This window comes from Dermacentor andersoni, chromosome 1 (assembly GCF_023375885.2).
Source record: "Dermacentor andersoni chromosome 1, qqDerAnde1_hic_scaffold, whole genome shotgun sequence".
Classification (NCBI taxonomy): Eukaryota; Metazoa; Arthropoda; class Arachnida; order Ixodida; family Ixodidae; genus Dermacentor; species Dermacentor andersoni.
The window spans coordinates 397,770,803-397,783,433 of record NC_092814.1 but is presented as its reverse complement, the minus strand read 5'-3'; positions in this window follow the sequence as shown (position 1 = coordinate 397,783,433).

Here is a 12,631-nt window from a genome sequence, read left to right as displayed (position 1 = left end):
ATGGATTTTATTTGCCTACCGCCTCACTCTGTGACACCCGTCGACTTGTCCTCACCAGCTGTACCTGGCGGCAATTATGTGGCCGCACCAATTCCGGCCGTTATGCTTACACATGGTGTTACCGTGCCGCACACTGTGCTGAAAATTACTGGCAACCGCACCTGCCTTCCACTTGTCAATTTCGCGCTAACGGCGCAAGTTCTGTCTCAGGGGATCTCCTAGGCTATAATTAGCGCTTTGCAGGATGATGAGGTCGAGCAATTCACAGTGGAAGATCGTTACAGCTCAGCCCATACCGTGACGTCATCGCACGGTACTAACGTCGACATTAAGAAGATGGTTTCGTCTGACCTTACACCTGCTCAAGCTGAAGCTCTTTGCCGCGTTCTTGAAGGCTATCGCGACAGTTTTGGCTTTGACAATAGACCATTAGGTCAAACGTCCGTCGTAACCCATCGCATACATACTGGCGATGCGAACCCTATTCACCGACGTCGATATCGTGTTTCTGCGTCGGAACGAGCTGTTATCCAACAGGAAGTCAAAAAGATGCTTGCAAAGGACATTATTGAGCCTTCCTGTAGTCCCTGGGCATCTCCCGTCGTGCTTGTCGAAAAGAAGGACAGAACGTGGCGCTTTTGTGTACATTATCGCCACCTGAACAAAATCACAAAAAAGGACGTGTACCTTGTGCGACGTATTGATGACGCTCTAGACTGCCTGTACGGTGCCACCTATTTTTCTTCTATAGACTTCATCATCATCATCATCATCATCAGCCTGGTTACGCCCACTGCAGGGCAAAGGCCTCTCCCATACTTCTCCAACAACCCCGGTCATGTACTAATTGCGGCCATGCCGTCCCTGCAAACTTCTTAATCTCATCCGCCCACCTAACTTTCTGCCGCCCGCTGCTACGCTTCCCTTCCCTTGGGATCCAGTCCGTAACCCTTAATGACCATCGGTTATCTTCCCTCCTCATTACATGTCCTGCCCATGCCCATTTCTTTTTCTTGATTTCAACTAAGATGTCATTAACTCGCGTTTGTTCCCTCACCCAATCTGCTCTTTTCTTATCCCTTAACGTTACACCTATCATTCTTCTTTCCATAGCTCGTTGCGTCGTCCTCAATTTGAGTAGAACCCTTTTCGTAAGCCTCCAGGTTTCTGCCCCGTACGTGAGTACTGGTAAGACACAGCTATTATACACTTTTCTCTTGAGGGATAATGGCAACCTGCTGTTCATGATCTGCGAATGCCTGCCAAACGCACCCCAGCCCATTCTTATTCTTCTGATTATTTCACTCTCATGATCTGGATCAGCAGTCACTACCTGTCCTAAGTAGATGTATTCTCTTACCACTTCCAGTGCCTCGCTACCTATCGTAAACTGCTGTTCCCTTCCGAGACTGTTAAACATTACTTTAGTTTTCTGCAGATTAATTTTTAGACCCACTCTTCTGCTTTGCCTCTCCAGGTCAGTGAGCATGCATTGCAATTGGTCCCCTGAGTTACTAAGCAAGGCAATATCATCAGCGAATCGCAAGTTACTAAGGTATTCTCCATTAATTTTTATCCCCAATTCTTCCCAATCTAGGTCTCTGAATACCTCCTGTAAACACGCTGTGAATAGCATTGGAGAGATCGTATCTCCCTGCCTGACGCCTTTCTTTATTGGGATTTTGTTGCTTTCTTTATGGAGGACTACGGTGGCTGTGGAGCCGCTATAGATATTTTTCAGTATTTTTACATACGGCTCGTCTACACCCTGATTCCTTAATGCCTCCATGACTGCTGAGGTTTCGACAGAATCAAACGCTTTCTCATAATCAATGAAAGCTATATATAAGGGTTGGTTATATTCCGCACATTTCTCTATCACCTGATTGATAGTGTGAATATGATCTATTGTTGAGTAGCCTTTACGGAATCCTGCCTGGTCCTTTGCTTGACAGAAGTCTAAGGTGTTCCTGATTCTATTTGCGATTACCTTAGTAAATATTTTGTAGGCAACGGACAGTAAGCTGATCGGTCTATAATTTTTCAAGTCTTTGGCGTCCCCTTTCTTATGGATTAGGATTATGTTAGCGTTCTTCCAAGATTCCGGTACGCTCGACGTCATGAGGCATTGCGTATACAGGGTGGCCAGTTTCTCTAGAACAATCTGCCCACCATCCTTCAACAAATCTGCTGTTACCTGATCCTCCCCAGCTGCCTTCCCCCTTTGCATTTCTCCCAAGGCTTTCTTTACTTCTTCCGGCGTTACCTTTGGGACTTCGAATTCCTCTACACTATTTTCTCTTCCATTATCGTCGTGGGTGCCATTGGTACTGTATAAATCTCTATAGAACTCCTCAGCCACTTGAACTATCTCATCCATATTAGTAATGATATTGCCGGCTTTGTCTCTTAACGCATACATCTGATTCTTGCCAATTCCTAGTTTCTTCTTCACTGTTTTTAAGCTTCCGCCATTCCTGAGAGCATGTTCAATTCTATCCATATTATACTTCCTTATGTCAGCTGTCTTACGCTTGTTGATTAACTTCGAAAGTTCTGCCAGTTCTATTCTAGCTGTAGGGTTAGAGGCTTTCATACATTGGCGTTTCTTGATCAGATCTTTCGTCGCCTGCGATAGTTTACTGGTATCCTGCCTAATCGAGTTACCACCGACTTCCATTGCACACTTCTTAATGATGCCCACAAGATTGTCGTTCATTGCTTCAACACTAAGGTCCTCTTCCTGAGTTAAAGCCGAATACCTGTTCTGTAGCTTGATCTGGAATTCCTCTATTTTCCCTCTTACCGCTAACTCATTGATCGGCTTCTTATGTACCAGTTTCTTCCGTTCCCTCCTCAGGTCTAGGCTAATTCGAGTTCTTACCATCCTGTGGTCACTGCAGCGCACCTTGCCGAGCACGTCCACATCTTGTATGATGCCAGGGTTAGCGCAGAGTATGAGGTCTATTTCATTTCTAGTCTCGCCGTTCGGGCTCCTCCACGTCCACTTTCGGCTATCCCGCTTGCGGAAGAAAGTATTCATTATCCTCATATTATTCTGTTCCGCAAACTCGACTAATAACTCCCCCCTGCTATTCCTAGTGCCTATGCCATATTCCCCCACTGCCTTGTCTCCAGCCTGCTTCTTGCCTACCTTGGCATTAAAGTCGCCCATTAGTATACTGTATTTGGTTTTCACTCTACCCATCGCCGATTCCACGTCTTCATAGAAGCATTCGACTTCCTGGTCATCATGACTGGATGTAGGGGCGTAGACCTGTACAATCTTCATTTTGTACCTCTTATTAAGTTTAACAACAAGACCTGCCACCCTCTCGTTAATGCTATAGAATTCCTGTATGTTACCAGCTATATTCTTATTAATCAGGAATCCGACTCCTAGTTCTCTTCTTTCCTCTAGGCCGCGGTAGCACAGGACGTGCCCGCTTTTTAGCACTGTATATGCTTCTTTTGGCCTCCTAACTTCACTGAGCCCTATTATATCCCATTTACTGCCCTCTAATTCCTCCAATAGCACTGCTAGACTCGCCTCACTAGATAACGTTCTAGCGTTAAACGTTGCCAGGTTCATATTCCAATGGCGGCCTGTCCGGAGCCAGTGATTCTTAGCACCCTCTGCAGCGTCGCAGGTCTGACCGCCGCCGTGGTCAGTAGCTTCGCAGCTGCTGGGGACTGAGGGCCGGGGTTTGATTGTTGTGTTCATATAGGAGGTTGTGGCCAAGTACTGCACCAGGGTGGCCAATCCTGCTCTGGTGAGGGAGTGCGTTACCGGTTCTGGTCACCGGGATCAGGCCACACTCCAGGCCTGTTTGTGCAATTTTATCAACACGCGGATTTTTTTTTTTAATCCGGTGGAAAATTGCCGGCACCGGGATTCGAACCACGGACCTCTTGCACGCGAGGCGGGTGTTCTACCTCTACGCCACCGCTGCACCTATAGACTTATGGTCCGGCTACTGGCAGATATCCGTCGATGCCATGGACCGAGAGAAGACTGCATTTGTTACCCCTGACGGCCTTTATCAGTTCAAGGTGATGCCTTTCGGTCTCTGTAACGTGCCCGCCACCTTCGAACGAATGATGGACTCCTTGCTTCAGGCGTTCAAGTGGTCCACCTGTTTGTGCTATCTGGACGACGTCATCGTTTATTAGCCCACATTCGACACGCATCTAGACCGCCTTTCAGCGATTCTTGACGTGTTCCGCCACGCCGGTCTCCAGTTGAACTCGTCAAAATGTCATTTCGCTCGCCGCCAAATCGCCGTCCTTGAACACCTCGTAGACGGCAGAGGCGTGCGACCCGATCCGGACAAAATTCGCGCCGTTACGAATTTTCCAGTTCCAAAGTCTACCAAGGACGTTCGTAGTTTCGTAGGGCTGTGCTCTTATTTCGGACGCTTTGTGAAGGATTTTGCGACCATCGCACGTTCCCTTACCGATCTCTTGAAGAAAGACGCCCCTTTTTCTTGGGGTCCTGACCATGCCGCATCTTTTTCGCAGCTGACTACTTTCCTTACCACGCCTCCGATTTTGGCCCACTTTGACCCGTCTGCCTCAACGGAAGTTTGAACTGATGCCAGTGGTCACGGCATAGGAGCAGTGTTAGCACAGCGCCAGCGTGGACATGATCGCGTTATAGCCTATGCCAGCCGACTTTTATCACCCGCCGAGCGCAATTATTCAATCACAGAGCGCGAGTGCCTCGCTCTTTTGTGGGCTGTTGCAAAATTTCGTCCATACTTGTACGGACGTCCTTTCTGTGTCATCACTGATCACCACGCTCTCTGCTGGCTATCCTCGCTCAAGGAGCCCACAGGACGACTCGCTCGCTGGGCGTTACGCCTGCAAGAATATACCTTCTCCGTGGTAGATAAGACGGGACGCTTGCACCAAGATGCCGATTGTTTGTCCCGCTACCCCGTCGACGAACCGGCAGATGCGGGCGCCATCACTTGCGTTTTCTTTGTGTCCCAGTTGCTTCAAATCGGCAACGAGCAACGGCACGATATTTCATTGCGAGCCCTCATCGACCGTCTGGAGTCAACTCCTGGCGACGCCTTTCTCCGGATGTTTCTCCTTAAGGAGGCGACATTATACCGCCGCAATTTTGATCCACACGGCACTGACCTCCTTCTCGTCATTCCATCGCACCTTCGTCCGACTGTCCTACAGCAACTTCACGCTGCTCCCTAGGCTGGACACTTGGTCGTCTCGCGCACATACGACCGTGTACGCCGTCGATTCTTTCGGCCGGGTCTCGCCCGCTCCGTCCAGCGCTACGTTGCCATTTGTAAGCCCTGTCAGCGCCGGAATAAGCCCTCCACACCTCCATGTGGATGTCTCCAGCCGATCGACATCCCACCCGAACCCTTTTTCGGTGTTGGTCCAGACCTTCTTGGACCATTTCCTCTCTCGGGCTCCGAAAACGAATGGGTCGCCGTCGCTACCGATTATGCTACGCGGTACGCAATCACCAGAGCCCTCCCTACAAGTTGCGCTACTGACGTTGCTGACTTTCTGCTTTATGACTTCAATTTAGTGCACGGTGCTCCGCGCCAATTACTCACTGGCTGTGGCCGCAGCTTTCTGTCGGCAGTCGTCGAGGACATCCTCCGCTCCTGCTCGACAAAGCAGCAGTTCAGCACGTCCTATCACCCACAGACCAACGGCCTCACGGAGCGCCTCAACCGGGCCATCACCGACATGCTTTCGAAGTACGCTGCGGCCGACCACCACGACTGGGATCTTCACTTACCATATGTGACGTTCGCGTATAATTCATCGCGTCACGACACCGCTGGCTATTCAGCATTCTATCTCCTATATGGCCGAGAACCCGCGTTGCCCTTGGACACTTTGCTGCCCTCGGCCACACGTTCCGCCCCTGAATACGCCCGCGACGCGATCGCACACGCCGACCACGCGCGCCAGCTCGCCCGCACCCGTCTCGAGGCCTCACAAGAGCATCAGAGATGCCTCTATGATTGCCACCATCGTGACGTGCACTTTTCTCTGGGTTCTCTGGTGCTTCTCTGGCCATCCGTTCGACGTGCGGGCCTTTCCGAAAAGCTGCTGTCGCGCTACACTGGCCCTTACCGTGTGGTACGACAAGTGACGGTGTCACCTATGAAATCATCCCCGCCGATCTCAGCGTCATCATCAGGTGCAAGTGACATCGTACACGTCGCAAGACTAAAACCATACCACACACCTTTCACCGCGGGTGTGTAGATTAAGCACCGGGACGGTGCTTCTACAGCCGGGGGTGATGCTACAGAACAGCCGCCACAGTGTGGCTGCACTGAGGAGGACGAGGAGGACGTGTGTGCCGGCTTGATATAGCGTCGCCATTTTTGCCTCCGTGAGCTTCCCAGAAAATAAATTGTAAATATTATTCGGCTTTAGCTTCACTTAACAATATTACTATTTGAAAACGTGTTTAAGCCTGAGAAAAAAAAATACGTTTTTGGGGTAAAGATTTCGTTCATTGGAAAACGAGAAAGATTTCATTTTGTAGTATACTGCCTGCAAGGAGACGACAAACGAGGGAAGTAAACTTCCGGGAAGTTCACTGCTTGCCGATTGGCTGCTCTACTCCGCCCCGTTCTCACAAATTTTGCAGACTGCCACTTTGGGACGTTCCAGCAACCGAACAGAACACGTATCGAACAAAGATGTCCGATCGTGCCCTTGGTTGATATTTAGAAATAAACTACAGGACCTAAAACAAAGATTTATCGCCAGAATGAGGTTTCGCGAAAATCGTTCAAAACCTTGGTTTTACAACACACTACAAAAACTCGAAAGCAAAAAACATCGGTTTTAACGCTCTGATAAGCTAAAAGGAAACCTTGAGGCACGCAAAAAAAAATACTACTCAGCCGAAAAAGAATAATTCAATGCCATCACCGGCACAAAACACTTTATTTACTACCGATGCGCCGCGTATGCCGTGCGATAAGTCAAAGAAATTTTTGCGAGTCATCAACCCTGCATCGACTTACTCATTACCGTTCGCTCATACATCGGGTAAACCAGTCTGTGACATAGACTGCGCTAACATCTTCAATACCGCATTTGCAACCCTGTGCACACAAGAGCGCTACCCGCCTTCATGGATGCCATTACGTCACCGATAGATACGGAGAACTTTACTTCAAACGGCATCTGGTCCTTGATTGCAAAAATGAAACTTCCCTTGTAAGACGGCATCGACGAAATCAGCTCAAAACTATTAAAATATGGGAAGTCTAATACTGCAGTGTACTTGAAATTGTTTTCGCAGTCACTTTCTGCAGGTTTAATTGCAACAGACTACAAAACTGGGGAGGTCATTCCGCTCTACAAATCAGGAGGTAAAAATTATCCTCTAATCTACCGTCCCATATCACTAACTAGCATCCCTTGCAAAATCATGGAACGTGGGATAAACTCTCACAATATGGACTTAGACACTAACAATTTCTTCTATACATCCCAACAAGGGATGAACTCTCAGATTATGCACTTAATAACTAACAATTTTTTTTATCCATCCCACCACGGGTTCCGCAAGGTGTATTAATTCGAAACACAACTAGCCATGTTCCTCAAAGATATACATGCTGATGTGGAGCTATTATTCGGGATTACGCTAAGGCATTTGATAAAGTTCCACATCAACAGTTAATACAGCTCTCTCGGTTAAACTTACATCCTAATATATAAAGCGGATGAAAACATTCTTAACAAACCGCTCTCAATGAGTCACCACAAATGTCCAGCCCTCCAATCCTCTTCAGGCGTACCACAAGGCTCCGTTCTCACCCCTGTTTTGTTTTTGATATATATGAACAACCTCCCGCTTCATCTATCTTACCAAATTCGAATGCTTGCGGACTACTGCGTTATCTATCGCCGAGTAACTAACACTACGGATCAAGAAGCCCTCCAACAGGATCTTAACCACATCGAACAACGGTGTGAAATTGGTTCGTGATACTTAACCTTAGCAAATGCAAGCTCCTTTCCATTACTTGTCGACACAACATTCATGCATTTCAATACAACATCGCTAACGAGTCTAGAATCCGTATCGTCTTTGAAATACTTAGGTGTCACATTACCTAATGATCTAACATAGAATGCACACGTCGCAAACGTGATGTCATCAGCTAAGAAAACAGTGGGATTTCTTAAACGTCATCTTCGGCTCACCCCATATAACGTGAAATTGCTTGCTTACAAGTCACTCGTTAGACCTAAACTAGAATATGCATCCGCCATATGGAACCCGCGTCATCTTAACCTAATAAACAATCTAGAAACAATCCCAAACCGCGCTACAAGCTTCATTCATTTTTGTTATTCGTATGGCGTCAGTGTTTCAGCTATGAAAACTAAATCTGCACTATCGCCTCAGTTCGCCATCGCATATCCACTCTATTACTGTACCACAAGTTGCATTGCTCATTACTCAATCGTGTACATTACATCGTACATTTCTCACCGCACTAACCACACCCTTTAAGTTTTTCACTCACGTGCCCGAAGTGTTACTTTTCTGCTTCCATCTTTCCACGTGCAGCTGAAGACGGGAACGGCCTTCCCTAATATATCGTTGACATCACCTGTGCATCACATTCGTTGAAATTTTAGACAACCTTTATATTTACTTAAGCACATGTGGCATCGTTGTTCATGTTTTTTTTTCCGATTTCATCCCTTATACCGCCTCGTAGGGTCTTTTAAGGAAATGAAATGCAAGCCGACCAATTCAAGGAAGCCATTAAAAGAATGCCATGCTTAAAGGCGTATATTTGCCTCACTTAGATCGTAGCGGTTGTTTCGTTGTGTTAGGAACAGTGCCCTCTAAGCCCAGTGCATATGTAGCGCCACCGGGGAGAGCGGCACGAGAGCAGCGCTGCCCTTGCCACAGCACACACGCCCCTCAGCTCTCACGTGCCGAAAGGCCCTGCTGCTCGCTTACGCACACAGCCCTGTCACACATGATGTTACAGCGTTTGTGATGATCTCGGTTTTTTGTGTGTACCTTTGCGTTTTAATAAAATGAAGGAATTAGCCACGGTATCCACCCTTCTGATATTACCAAGGCGTTTCTATAACGAAGTCGTGTTGAACCTTCGCCTTGTCGCCAATTGCGTATTTGAAATTTCACAAGATTGTTATTTTTGCATTTGCAAAAGCCATACTTGGAAATAATCAATTTGTGAGCGTTACGTTTACGTCCCAGTTTTTCTTTAGGTATATTTACTGTTGAGGGGCCGCGAATGACGTCACGTGCCCTTTGCATTAACGGTAAAATTCCAACCCCACCCCAGTGGCAGCGAAACGGGGTCAAGAAAGCTATTTGCTGTAGTAATGAACCGCAGGAGAACAGAAAAAAAACAAAAAACAAGAAGGCGCCTTCTAAACAAGTCCTGTGCCAAGACGTATAAATTTTCCTGCACTACGCGTCATTCCACGCTGCTGTCGGGCTCCATGAGTGAACCACCGTAGCGCCAATAATTTTAGTAAGAAACTAAGGTTTCATTCATAAACTCACCATATATTAGGGTAACATATTTTTATGTTATCGCTATTTGCGTCCACTCTATTCACTGCTACTGTTGGATGTTCAGATTTCTTTTTATAGTCGGAAACCCCACCTAACCTAACCTAACCTAACCATTGGCGTACGCCTACTCGTGGTAATTTGTTAAACCAAACTTTATGAGTGTCACGTCTTGACACCCGATCGCCGCCGGCGCGAAGTTGTCGACGGGGTATACAAGCCGGTTGCTCGTTCTGTACTCAAGCGAACACGGCCAAGGAATCAGATTCGGGAGACAGCGAGAAAAAATATGTACAGCATGGCAGCGACACACAATTTGAACGAAACGCAAAAAACGCCAGAACACTAACACACCAGCACTTAATCCAGATCAATGATGAAGACGAAATAAATAGAACGAACAGTTAACCGTGGATATAGAAATTAACGCTACACAACACACACTTAACGGTGGTCAACTGAACAGACTTCAAAAGAAAACAAATGATGGCATACGCATGACCGGGCAGGTGTAGCAAGTTCATAAAGCTTGCAATTGACGGCAGAGCTTTCCCAAAGAACGCTATAGTTAGCCGAGCTCGTTGCGGTAGATGCGATTGCTGGACTGGGTTTTCCGGGAGTCTAGGTCTGGCGTCTTCCCTCAAGCAAGTTGAGCTAACTTGACTGCAACTATAGTAAGCTTCGTTGCAGACGTTGGTTTGTCGTCTCTTACGCCAACTAGGAACTCGCAGTTCAGACGCGGCTAGGCAGCCCAGGCGATACTGGACGGCACTAGCTTCTTGACGCTTTTCAGCCGATTGTAGGCTCAGCTTCAAGGCTGCTCAGCTCGATCTAAAACCTACGTTTAGATAACTTCTCCTTTCCCTAGTTCCCTGTGTTGGGGAACGGCAGATATTGGTGACAATCCAATCAAGTTCACCCAATTGTGTCCAGGCTCCCCCAATGTCCTGGCAATGCCCCTTTTAATTACGGGTGAAGAAACAGGTGATTCCCCCCTGCTGTTAGAGGTAGCGCACTTGTATGGCACCACGCACGCACACCCTTGAGTCCGTGGTGGGCCTCTATTGTTCGTTCACAAGCACAGGAGAAACGATGGCAGCCGACCATGTGGTGCTGTCGGCATGCGTGCACTGTCAGCACTTCGTGGACGCAGGATTGCACAGAGACAGCACATATTTCAGAGTATTCGCACCCCTCCTTTCTTAGTAAGCTCCTTAATGCACACGCGGTGCAGAGAATACACAGGGGTTACAACAAAAAACCGTCGGGGCGCCATGGTCGCACCGGCGACAAAAATGCAGTAATTCCTGAACCTGTCTTCGACTTCTTTCGGCGGTTTGCCCAAGTGACCGTCAATAACCGTCTTGCTCCTCGGTTCCTATTAGTACGACCTTTTGGCGCCCGTTGATCGGTGCTTCGCCGAATCGAATAATGCCGCAATGTGACAACTTCCCGCCACTTTCAGAATATTATAATATAATATTCGCCTTCACCAGTGGCATTTTCGAGAAAAAAGAAAGGCGAAACACCATTCCATGTATAGAAAATCTTATACAAACAATATATAATGTGTACTATACAAAACAAAAGTTATTCGAACAGAAAACTACACGCCTATGTATGCAACACAAAGATCTCCAACTGCAAAGTAACCCTATATTCGGCTCAATTATTCGGCTAGATTCGTGCCCGATGCCTCTGTACGGAAGACGACTGGCTCGTTTAAATTCGGGAGTCGCAATACCCCGTCTTTGGAGTTGTGACCTTTCAGTTCCCGCTTCTTCGCATGCTGGTGTCCATTCGACAGAGTTGCTCTCTCCCTTCAGAGTTAATTCCGCGAGGGGAGTGCTCACTTTGGCGTAATTCGAGGAAGGCGCATACCTGCCGCTTTGTTGATGGGCTTGTTGCAGCTTTAGTCTTGTCCAGCGTCTTCCCCAATGGTTGTATAGGACCCACTATGTCGACAGCCGCTCGTTTGAACGGGGTTTCAATTACCGGCGTTCTTCCATGTGGAACGCGTGGCACTCCGCCCTTTGAAGCCGCGCGCTGGCAAATATCGCAAGAAGCGACAAGCCTTTTCACATCAGCCGTGGTGCCCGGCCAATAGAATCCCTCCGAAATCCGATCCGTAGTCTTCTGAGCGCCTATGTGACCAGCCATTATACCGTCATGTGCTGTTTTTAACACAGCGTCTCGGTGGCACTTCGAAACGACGAGCTGGCGCACTGACCGTCCGTTCTTCTCCATGTAGCACCGTTAAAGTAACTCCTTCTCCTATTTGAACTCGACACTTCCCTTCTGATTTGAGCATGTCTGCTTCCGGTTAATCCTAGCGAAACATTGCTTAAGCATCTCATCATTCTCTGCTCGCTCGCGTACCCGTCCTCCCTTGGTAATCCTTACGCGGCCTCGGGAGCCTGGGGTTCGGAAAGCTTTTTCTGCTGCGCCTGCGCCTGGGCGCGGTTGATAGCGGCCGCCACGGGTCCTCGTTTCGTCTTGTCCTTACCGCCGTATTGTTCGGTCTCCTGTTTCGCATCCTCTGGGGACCTTGTGCCTTCTGTATTCCCCACAATCAGGTTATACAGTGGTTCTCACATTTATAGCGCTGTAAGGGGGCCGGTAAAGTACGGGGTGTCGATTTCAATCCGCGCGTCGGGCAGAAGCTTGACAGTTCCGTCAACCAAGTAGACGCGGCTGCTTGCACCCGTTAACTGGTCTTCGTTCACCAGGTCAGCCTTCACAACCACCATCTGGCTTCCTGTGTCCCGCAACACTGAGAGCTCTCTCCCTCCTAGGGTCCCGGAAGCGACCGGAAGAGCCTTGGCGAGAAATTTTGGCTGCGTCACCATTATCGCGTTGATGAGGGGTACCTTGTCCCCATTTCTCAGCTCGAGATAGCCGTCGCGTATCTCATCCTGGTGATCTACTTTGGTGGGGGCGTAAACGCATGATGCCTGTAGTCTGTTATTAGAGCCCGCTTGGCAGTTGTACGATCTGTGACCCTTTCCACCACGCGTGTAACAGACAGATGATGACCACGTCGGCTGCGGGTTTGTT